The following is an 11,740-nucleotide window of genomic DNA, read 5'->3' as shown; positions in this document are numbered from 1 at the left end:
ACCTGTATTTACTGAGGTCTAAATTTTAAAAAGTGCTTTACATATGTTGTCATATTGGACCAATAGAATAACTTTGCAAGATTGGTGCTATTATTATTCTTACTTTCAGATCAGGAATCTTAAGTTGATTAATTTGCATAGGGGTCACAGAGTCAATAAGTATTTGCGGCAGGACTTGAACTCAGGTCTTCTCATCTCTAAGACTCTCTATGATGCCACCTAGAAGGGATTCCAAGAAAGAAAGGAAGGAAACACTTGTTAATTACCTACTAGGGACCAGGAAATGTTCCAGGCACTTTTCAAATATTGTCTCATGTGTTCCTCATAACAACCCTAGTAGGTAGATGCTATTACTATTCTTACATACTATTCTTGAGGCAAACAGAAGTTAAGCTATTTACCCAGGGTCACAAAGCCAGTAATTATGTGAGGGTAGATTCAAAATCAGATCTTTGTAACACCAGGCCTAGCACTCTATTGACTGTTCTAGCTAAATACCACATAATCCTTTATTTATAAGGAAGTGAATTATAAGACTTGATGAGTATCCAGAGAGTTAGGGCCACTTAATGAATTCCCCCCCCCCCAAAAAAAAAGCATCCATTGTTTTAGAAAACATGCTAATGTCATTTTCATTATCATTGTTATTTGTGGCATTATTATCATCACCATCGACAGTATTATTCACACGGACAATAAAATAAATATATATATTTAAATCTGGGGGAGGGGGGTAAGCCAAGAATGCAGAATAGAAACAGGACTTCCAAGTGGCTCCCACTTCCACCTCCTCCAATGCATGTAAAACAATGACTCTAAATAAACTTTAGAGCTACAAAACCCACAAAGTGACAGAGAGAAACAATCTCCCACTGAAGGAAGGCTGGAAGGCTGACAGGAAGGGTCCATCACAGCATTCTGGGAACCTGGGGTAGTCCCAAATGAGCCATGGTTTTAACCCCAGGTGGTGCAGAGAATAGAGCACTCGCCCTGGAATCAGGAGGCCTGAGTTCAAATTAGGATGAGTTGAATATGAAGGGATGATATCTAAAAAATAAAATTAATATGTGAGAGAGTAATTTATTGGGAGAAGCAGAAAGGGAGAGATAGATTAGGGTAAATTATCTCCTATAAAAGAGGCAAGAGAAAACCGTTACAATGGAGTGGAAGAGCAGGAAGGTGAAAGGGAATGAGACAACCTGATTCTCATTGAATTGGGCCCATGGAGGGAATAACATACACACTCAATTGGATATCTTTCCCTACAGGATAATAGGGGAGTAGGGGATAAGAGGGGGCATGATAGAGGGGAGGGCAAATTGTGGGAGAGGGTAGTTAGTGTCAAGCATTTTTGAAGGGGGATGTGGTCAAGGGAGAAGGTGGAGTGGGCGGGGAGGCAGGATGGGATTGAGGAAAGTGTAGTTGATCTTTCACAATATAACTACTATGAAGGTGATTTGAGTAACTACACATATACAATCTATATTGAATTGCTTGTCTTCCCAGTGGGGGTGGGTGAGGAAGGAAGAGGGGGAAAAAATCCAGAACTCAAAGTTTTAAAAACAAATGTTTAAAAATTGTTTTTTTACATGTGACTGGGAAATAGGACATACAGGTACTGGGATATAGAGACCTATCTTGCCCTACTAGAAAGTTAGGACGATGAAGGGGGAGGATATAAGAAAGAACAGATTGGGGGGAGGGGTATTCAGTAGGCTTGCTGTTTTGGGGTGGGGGTAGGGGAAAAATGGGGAGAGAAAAAATTGTAACTCAAAATCTTGTGGAGATGAATGTTGAAAACTAAAAATAAATAAATTTTTAAAAATCTCTGTTTCAGGTAGATGTCATCCAAGAAGAAATATCATTCCAAAGGCTTTTTAACCTCTGATTGCATACTACTGACTGAGAAATGCTTGTACTGCCAATTTCTCTATCAGTTGTTGTTCAGTCATTTTTGTCATGTCTAACTCTTCGTGACTCTATTTGGGGTTTTCTTGGCAAAGATGCTGAACTAGTTTTGCTGTTCCCTTCTCAGGGTCATTTTAAAGATAAGGAAACTGAGGTAAATATAGTTGAATGACTTGCCTGGGGTCATATAGTTATTGTCTGTCCAGATTTGAACTCAAGTCTTCCTGACTCGAGCTCCCACACTCTATCCACTGCATCATCTAGGTTTCCTCTCAATACTAAGCATTAAAAAAAATAGCATTTTAGGCTTGAAGGGATCCCAAAGGTCTTCTAATCCAATTCATGATATAATTCTCATTGATCAAAATGTGTCTATTTCTCTAATCCCAAAATAGCAACACCCTCTCTCCCCCTGCCACCACTATATGTTACCCAGAAACACTAATCCTATGTTTACAGGCACACTCTTCTATTATATAAAATTATAATTATCTATATGTCAAAGTGGCATTGTCTCTTTTGGATTTTTCCAGAACTCCTACCTAAAACCCCAAAGATCCATCTTTGAAATCCTCTTTTCTTCTTTTCTTACATTTCTTTTTCATCCACTTCAAGTTAATTGAATCTCTTGTCATTGACAAGGCTATAGCCAGGATTCCATTTCCAAGATCGATCCTTAGCTAGATAGCATATCCACATTTATTCTTTTTCAATCCCTCCTTGTACTTTGAAAACAACACTCCATATTCTGATTTAGGGCACTATCATAGGATGTCCCCCATGAAGAGAATCTTCTCTTTCCTCATTTCTGTCTCCTGGTTTCCCCGGCTTCTCCAAGCCCAGCTAATATCTCACCTTTTTAATTAAAAGTTAAGGAATTTTTTTTTTGGTTTGGTGAGTAAAAATAATATACTATATGGCTAAGTAATCAATAAATGTTCACCTATAAGAAGAAAATTTCCTGATTTCAAGCCATCATGAAAGATCCTGTACACACCTAAATCTGTAATTCATTAGATAATTTCCAGTGTCTTTCTTCCACCTGCAAAAGAATTGAATTCAGTTCAAATTATTTATTTTCTTAAATCAAACTTTTTCAATCTTTTAAAAAATGATCACTTGCATTTCCTAACATTTATTGAATCACCTTCAGTTTTTAATCACTAAGCTAGAAAATAAAGGGAGATTAAAAATTAATCACTCTCTTAGGAGAAATTTAGAAGTTAGTACATGCAACTTTTGGTGCCTAACATCTTGCATACTGATCTTAAGAATAGTCTTTCCATATTCATGTAATAAGAATAGGAAGGATTACTGAAGGGATTTTTCTTTGTTTTTAATCTGAGAGAAGACCAGAAAACTCTGTAGCAAGGCAACTATTTCACGAAAATTTTCCCATGTTTGCATCACTTAGCCTCTTAGCCACCACCCATAGAAACTCATAGCTCCTGTCCAGATTCAGGTCAGTTTCCCCCTCTTAGAAGAAACCTTCCTGGATCTGCCACTTGTTTATATCTCCTTTTCCAATTGCCATGTTTTTGTGTTTGTGTATTTGTTTCCATGTTCATTTATCTGTGAACCTACTTTCTTGCCCAGTAGAATGTAAGCTTCTTGAGACCAGGGACCATTTCATATTTGTATACTTATCATGTAGCATGGCATATGGTACTTGCTTAATATATAAATATTGATTGATGACATCTTCTTTCCAAACTGAAATTGATCAAACATTTAGAAAACTTAAGTTTTAAAAATTCCTAGAGACATATTCATTAGGACCATAAAGAAAAACTCAGAATACTAAGGGTAAGCTATTATGAATAGAATCAGATGAATTATAGGAACATATATTTAGACCTAGGAGGTATATCAGAAATGTCAGAAAAAAACATGGGTTCAAATACGTCCTTAAATATTTACTAGCTGTGACCCCTGGCAACAGACTTAACTTCTCTGACACTCAGTTTCTTTACCTGTAAAATGAGTGAATCATATTCAATGACTTCGAAGGTCACCTTCTCCATCTAAATGTATGATGATACTATGACCTAAAGGTTCCTCATTCCTCAACTTGCACATCCATTAGATAATGAATGGCTATTGGGCCAAAATCAAAACACAAAACTCTAAAACTTTTAAAATTCTTAATGTTATTTCTTGATGATTAATTGGGTACCATAGTGAACTGAAGAGTAGGATGAGCTCATTAATCAACTCAGCAGAATATCTGTCATACATTAGTTTAGAATTGTCTATTTCCTCCTCATATCTATAAAGGCGCAGTTAGCAGATGATTATTGATAAAATGTCATCATGAAAAAACATCTGCAAGTGAAGTTTACCCACATGGCTATAAAAGGTTTGATTCAGTCTGTCAGAAGAGAATAAATTACCTACTATTCAGAGGCATGTTAACTCTTTCAGATCTATAAAACAGATAAGTGAATTCATGTGAGGTTACAAACCTTAAATAAACTAGGCTTTGAGGATATCAGTAGATGAGATCTATCTATCTACCTGTCTCTCTATCTGTCCTTCTATCTACCTATTTACATACTCACAAACACACACACAAAAATATATATGTATGTCATACACAGAACTACATGTTTATGTATGTATATATTTATGTCTGTGAATGCATGCATTTAAGATTGGGTCTCTATTACTTGACTGCAGATAGTTTTAAACACACATACACACAAACATATCTATATTTGTGCACACACACATATATGTATAAACATATACATCTAGTGATACGGAAACCATGGTTGCATAATATGGTTTTATATTAGAGATAGATAGTATATGTGTATTTATACATATGTGCACATACACATGTAATACAATATATATAATATGCATGTATGTTGTAGTTACTCAGTCATGTCCAGTTCTTCATGACTTTATTTGAGCTTTTCTTTGAAAATATACTGCAGTGGTTTGCCATTTCCTTCTCCAACTCATTTTACAGATGAGGTACTGAGGCAAACAGTGTTAATGACTTGCCCAGGGTCACACAGCAACTAAGTGTCTAAGGTCAGATTTTAATTCAGAAAGATTAGTCCTCCAGACTCCAGGCTTAGCACTCTATCCAATGAAGCATCTAATGCTCATGTTTGTGTGCATGTGTATACACATACACACACATACATACATACATACATACATACATACATACATGTATGAATGCATCTATCTGTAGGCTAGGGTATCCCACTTTCTGCTGCTTTTCTAGGCTTTTGGATGATCCTATGCTACAATTCCCACAGGCCTTAAATAAACTTGCATTGAAGCAAGCAAAATGGTCTGTTCTTGTCCCTCAGGTAGGCTTTTAAAGACCTTGTAGAATACAGCAACACTCCATTGCCAGAAGAATGACTTTAAACCAGGGGTGGAGAACTTGTGGCCTTGAGGTCAGATGTGGCCTTTTAGGTCCTTGGGTGTGGACTTGAACTTTGAATTCAATCAAAGGAGAGTACATTAAAAGTTTAAACTCTCTAGGAATCTGTTTTCCTTAGCTGATGTTTGCTTATCCTCTGTTACTATGCCTAAACTGATTCCCCAAGTGGTTAGCAAACATTTCCCAGGGTTGTAGAACCCATGACTAGAGAAGCATAAGACCCCTTCCTAACCCCATATGTCTGCTACATCTTTCCCTTCTACTCATAAATTGTAGGAACTCTAGTGATCCTATTCTACCCATGGTCATGTAAAAAGTCCTCTTCTTGGCTTTTAAGGTGATTCATACACCATCTCCTTCATACCTTTTTAGTCTTCTTATATACTAGACTCCTTTGTGAACTTTGTATTTTTTGCCATTTCTCCCACATCCACTCTATCTGCTGTCTCTGGTTTTTCAGTGCTTGGCTGCCAAGTTTGAAGGATAGCCCTTTTCACCTCTGCCTCTTTGAACCATTTGCTTCCTTCAAGACTTAACCTAAATACCATCTTAGTCAGGATACCATTACTGGCTTGCAAGCTGCTATTCCCTTCCCTTCTTCTAAGGTTACTTTCTATCTTCTGTTAAAGTGGCTTTCATACACATAAGCACACACACACACATGTTTCATGATAAAAAAAGTGAATTAATTCTGACTCTACCCCACATTTCTATTTGTTAATACCAGGCATCACCAAAAAGACTGAATTCAAGTGGAAATTATTTTGATCATCTGATTGGTTATAGCATTCAGTTCAACCCTACATATCATCTATACAAGTTTTATTATTTATATCATCTATATGTCTATAAATATATCTATTGATATTAATACATCAATATAGATATATACATTCATCTATATCTGTTGCTTCCTGTCTAGGTAAGCATAGGCAATTCATTTAAGCCTCCTGGATCTCAGTTTCCTTATCTATCAATTTAGAGGAATATATTAGATGACTTCTGATGTCCCTTAATGTTCTAGATTTATGCCTTTGGTTCTCTGACTTGAATGACAATTACATGACTGAAACATGGGCTCTTAACCAAGGGATTCAATCCTTGGTACCACATTTTAAGAAAGATATTGATGAACTAGCGAGTATTCAGAGATGGGTAATCAAAGTGATGAGTTGACTAGAAAACATATAATGTATTTTTATCATGGAATATTCTAGCCCTCATCTCCACCTCTTGTTTTCCTTTAATTCATTCAAGATTCAGCTCAAATCTCATCTCACTGGTCCATTGGAGAAAGTATGTTTGATGTGGCATGTGGATAACTGAATTTAGATACTACTTCATATACTTACTCACTGTGTGGCGCTGTAAAAGTGACAACCTTTTTTTTTTCACTTGGTTTCCTCATCTGTGAATTGGGGATAATAATAACACCTACATCACAGGGTTATTGTAAGTATTAAATGAGATAACATATAGAGATTGTTCTGCAAACGCTAAAGCACTATATAAATGTCATTTTCCATGTTACTGTTATTAATACTCCAGGAAGCTTTTTGTGATACTCCTACTTCTTCATATTTGCCTTCTGATTAGGGACTGGAGTAAAGTTCTAAACTCTTCCCAATGCCTTCCTTTATAGAGGGCAGAGATTGGAGTTTTGCTCACTCCATTCTGTGTTTCTTGCTCTGTCTAGTTTCAGCTCCATGGTATAAGATGCTTCTGTACTGGTTACCCTCTGGTCTTCCAATTTCCAAGTTTACTGTCTCTTTCTGTGTGTGAGTGTGTGTGTGTGTGTGTTTGTGTGTGTTGGCTCCCATCATTAGAATGTGATATCTTTGAGGGAATGGACCATGTTTCTTTTTACTTTTTGTATAGCCAGTATTTTTGCTCTTGTTCAGTCATTTTAGTCATGTTCAACTCTTTGTGATCTCATTTTGGGTTTTCTTGACAAAGATACTGGAGTGGTTTGCCATTTACTTCTACAGCTCATTTTACAGATGAAGAAACTGAAGCAAAAAAGTTAGGTGATTTTCTCTGGGACCCAAAGCTTGTAAGCATTTGAAGCCAGATTTGAACTCAGAAAGATGAATCTTCCTGTCTCAATGCTTGGTAATGTATCTACTGTACAAACTAGCAGCTCTATCCCCATTCTTGTAGGTGCTTAATAAATGTTCATTGGATTGGATTGGGCAGGGACATTGTTTTAGCATTTATTTGTATACTTAGTACTCAGCACTATGTGTGTGACACATAGTGATTAACAATTATTCCTCACATATAATGATTAATTGAAGGAATTCAAGGTGTTTTATAGGGAAAAGTAAATTAATATTGGGCATATAATAGCTATTCTCAAATTGATCCCTAGGAAATTATGAGACTTGTTCTTATTAGTGGCTAAAGGCAGAAGTAGAAGCAATGGATGAAAGATGCAGAGAACAAATTCATCTTTAGGTATTGAAACATTACTACTACCTAATATGATCTGAAAGTGGACAGAAGACTAAGAAAGTCATAGGTTTTGCTTCACTGAAGAACTTTGGGTAGAATCTGAATTTACATTTTTCAGTAATGCTTTGAAAGGGATTCCTGATTTTCTCTCAGTTCAATCACAAGTCAAGAAATATTTATTAAACCTTTAGTACATGCTAGCTACCTAGCTAATGGATAGAAATTCAAATAGAAGCAATACAAGCAGAAAGGAAAATAACATGCCCCTTACCCTCAAGGAGTATTCATTCCAAGATGTAAGACAATAATATGAAATTAAGAAGAAAAGAGGGAGAAGGATGAGGAGAATGGTAGGTTAGACTAAGAGTAGTCTGGAGAGAAAACAGAAATGTTTAGCCTGAGTAACCTGCTTAAATTGAGGTTCTTAGAGGATCCATCCAGAAAGAGAGAGAAAAAATGAGACAGAGTATTTGTGAATTCCAGATTGGGAACTGGAGCAAACTCTCAAGATAAAAATGTTTCTGAGTCATGGAAAAAGGAAAAATACTTCATTTTAAGAAGGGTTCTTAGGCCAGTAATTTCTTTATTTCCCATGTGGTTCTCCTACTTTAGACTTTTTCTTGAAGTCTCTTACACTGGCTACCTTCTCGCCCTCTCCTTCCTTCCTTTTTAACTTATTTTTGTGTGTTGTCTTTCCTAATATGATTAAAAGCTCCTTGAGGTAAAAAAGAGTCTTTCTTTTTCATATTTCTGTTCCCAGTGGTTGACACAATTCCTGATTCATAGTAAGTAGTTAAATAAATATTAATTGATTTATTGACTGATGTCCTATCAGCTAATTAATTTTGTCCTTTCCTTTTTGGTTCTATCATAAAACATATGATGGGGAAAAATAATATAGACCAAAACTGGAGTCAGAGTGAAAGATGAGCAATGCATTGCTCTAATGCTCACTGGTATGAAAATAATGACAAAAGATCCAAGTGAAATTTCATCAACATATTGGACAATTCCTCCATTAAGAATCACTGTAATATAAAATGAACAGTCATGGATGTGTTGCACTCTGCACCATTTGAGAGGGGATCCACACCACTAATATCACACATCCACAGAAGAACCAAAACTTTTTCATCTGGTATTAGCAACTTCATTTTCACAAATGACAGTGTTGCCATAAGTGAGGCATTGGTGACAAAGTAGTGGGTGTGTAACCAATCCCTCTTGGGTATACGTATTCCAAGATTCAAGGCATGGGATTTAGTAATTGGATGTTTAGTTTTATTGTACTTTGGCATGCATTTTTATGTCTAAAATCCTTTAAATAATCAGATAATAATTGAAATAAAATCAAGTCACCTCTAAAATAGTTATGGAAATGGAAGGAAATTTGAGAAATAATAATTGTTTATTCACTAAAAAATAGTACAAGAAATGAAATTCAATAGACACAAGGTGACTATCAGAAATTTTGATGCATTAGACATAAAAAACATCCAGAGTTTCTAAGCTGAAGCCATTTTAGAAGAATTATTTGCTTCTTTTTCCTCTTCAGGTAAAGTCCACTTTTTTTCTTATACTGAGGTGCTTCTAATAGGGGGAAAAGTCTTTCTAAGTTCTCATTGTTTCTGGAGATGTAAGGATTTATCTTATGATTAATTGGCCAACATTTCTATAGGTTATGCTTGTTACTAGAGAGTGTTCCATCAGAAACTAAAGAAAAAAATCAAGACATTCATCAAAGTTCCCATTTGTAGTCCAGCAAAACAATAAAGCAGGTATTGACTTCTCTGGAGGAATACATCATGATTCATTGATCCAAAGGCAGAGTCAATATTTACCTTGAGTGACAATATGTCTCGATGTTCAATGAAGCATAAAATCTAGTGTACCATTCCAAATCAGAAACAAATCTAGAAGTCTAATTATTAAGATCATCATAAGGTTGTCATTATTATAAGCAATGAATTATATAATTGAATCATCTGATGATCTCTATGTATATATGTGTGTGCGTGCATGCATGCATGACTACACATGTGAGTGTCTTCTTGCGTGTATGTGTATATCTATGTCCAACACATTTCTTTTACCCTTATTTTAAAAGGTAATTTCAGAACTGTGCTTTTTCCATAAACTAAAGGATTAGGTCATCTCTTTGTGGTGCTTTGAGATTTACAAAATGCTTTTATGGCAACAGATTTTAGAGATAGACAACAAAAGTATTATTGTCTCCATTTCCATATTAGGAAAAATGTCCATTACTCAAATTCATCAGGCATTTAGATGAATAACCTAGAGCTAATATACATGCATACACGCACACATAGATACATACACACATATACACATGTGTTATATAGGTATATGCATATGTGTTGGTATGTGCACACATGTACGCACATGTGTGTGCATGCACATTTGTATATGTGCTACAGGGAGTATAGATTCTCAACAAGTTGGGCCTGGAGTTGAATAAGAGGAAGAAAGTGACTAAGATCACCTTTGGGAAATTCCAAATCTCCTTTGATGATACCAAGCTTGCCCTGGGCACAAAGACCCCTCCTTTAATACCAGAATCCTGCTCTTTTTGTGACAGTAAAATAGAAAACACTGAAGTCTTCAAATGATGTAACATGAAAAACATAAAGATAATAGAGAAGAATATGGTGGCTATGAACATTTTGTGACATAGAACCAATGAGGAAATTTGACCAAGAAAAGAGTAAAAGATGTCATCACACAAATATATGCTATAAAAAGGATTGAGTTACCATATAGCAAAGGAGAAGCAAGTCAACCAAATAGCCAGAGCTCCACTATTATCCATGCAATGACAGATAAAGGGGAAGAAGATTTCCAAAATACTGGTTGGATGCGATGAAGTATATTATGGAAAATATGGACAAGAGACATAATAAATGAAAGACATGGGCAGGTTGAAATCTGCACCACTGAAGGCAATTTCCCAATCACTATAGGGAATATAGCTTCTAGATGCATTTTGAGTGTAAGATTCTTTACTAGGCTTTTCACTCCCAATTATTATTCACAGTCATGAGTTGGAGGACCAGAGAATGTTGGCTCTAACAGGTCCTCCCCTTTTGAAATGTACTCATGCTATCCCCACTGCTCTGCTTCAATTAGCAATCATCTAATAGGCATAATTAGCTATTAGGAAACTTGTCAACTAATGTAAAACCAAAACAGCAGGTACAGTGGAGATTTTCTCCACCTGGGACACATTTTCTCACAATATACATCTTCTATCTACAAGACTTTAATGTGATAACCAAATGTCACACTAAGTGGAAGATTCAGCAAAACCTGGTTATCACTTTGTGAAGTGTGAACCCCTTTTCTTGTACAACAAGCTCCAGTTAAACCCAACTACCCACCATCATTGCTAAAATAGTTGCTTTATGTCTTTCCTTTTGCTTCTGAAATCCTCTAAACTTAAGCTCGCTAGTTCTGCCCACCATATTGCTGCCTATTCTTCAAGATCAGACTTAAATGTAATCTCTTCTAGGGAACTTTCCTTGATCCTTCCACGGAGGATAAAATCTCTACCTCCTTTTAACTCCCATTAAAGCTGTGTAATATCACATGCTACCTATCCTGCATTGTATACTGTGTGTCACTCTTAATAAAGAGCAAGCTCTTTGAGGACCAGTGCTATTTCTTATTCATTGTTGTATTTTACAAAAGACTTCACATACTGAATACTACATATAAGATCTCCTCTAAGCTGGCTTATCTCCCACCTAATCTCCTCTACTCTCATTTTTAGTATATTATCTTACCAAATTAAAATGTAATTTTCATGAGGGTCGGTGTTGTGCTAAATGCTTTTATTCATAGCCATAGTGTTTAGCACAGTACCTAGAAAAGAATAATCATTTAATATTCCATCCATCCATCCATGCATCCATCCATCCATCCATCCATCCATCCATCCATCCATCCATCCAT

This window comes from Petaurus breviceps, unplaced genomic scaffold, assembly GCF_028583685.1.
Source record: "Petaurus breviceps papuanus isolate PSGF00001 unplaced genomic scaffold, PetGlider_PUasm1.0 156, whole genome shotgun sequence".
NCBI lineage: Eukaryota > Metazoa > Chordata > Mammalia > Diprotodontia > Petauridae > Petaurus > Petaurus breviceps.
This window is presented reverse-complemented; position numbering follows the sequence as displayed.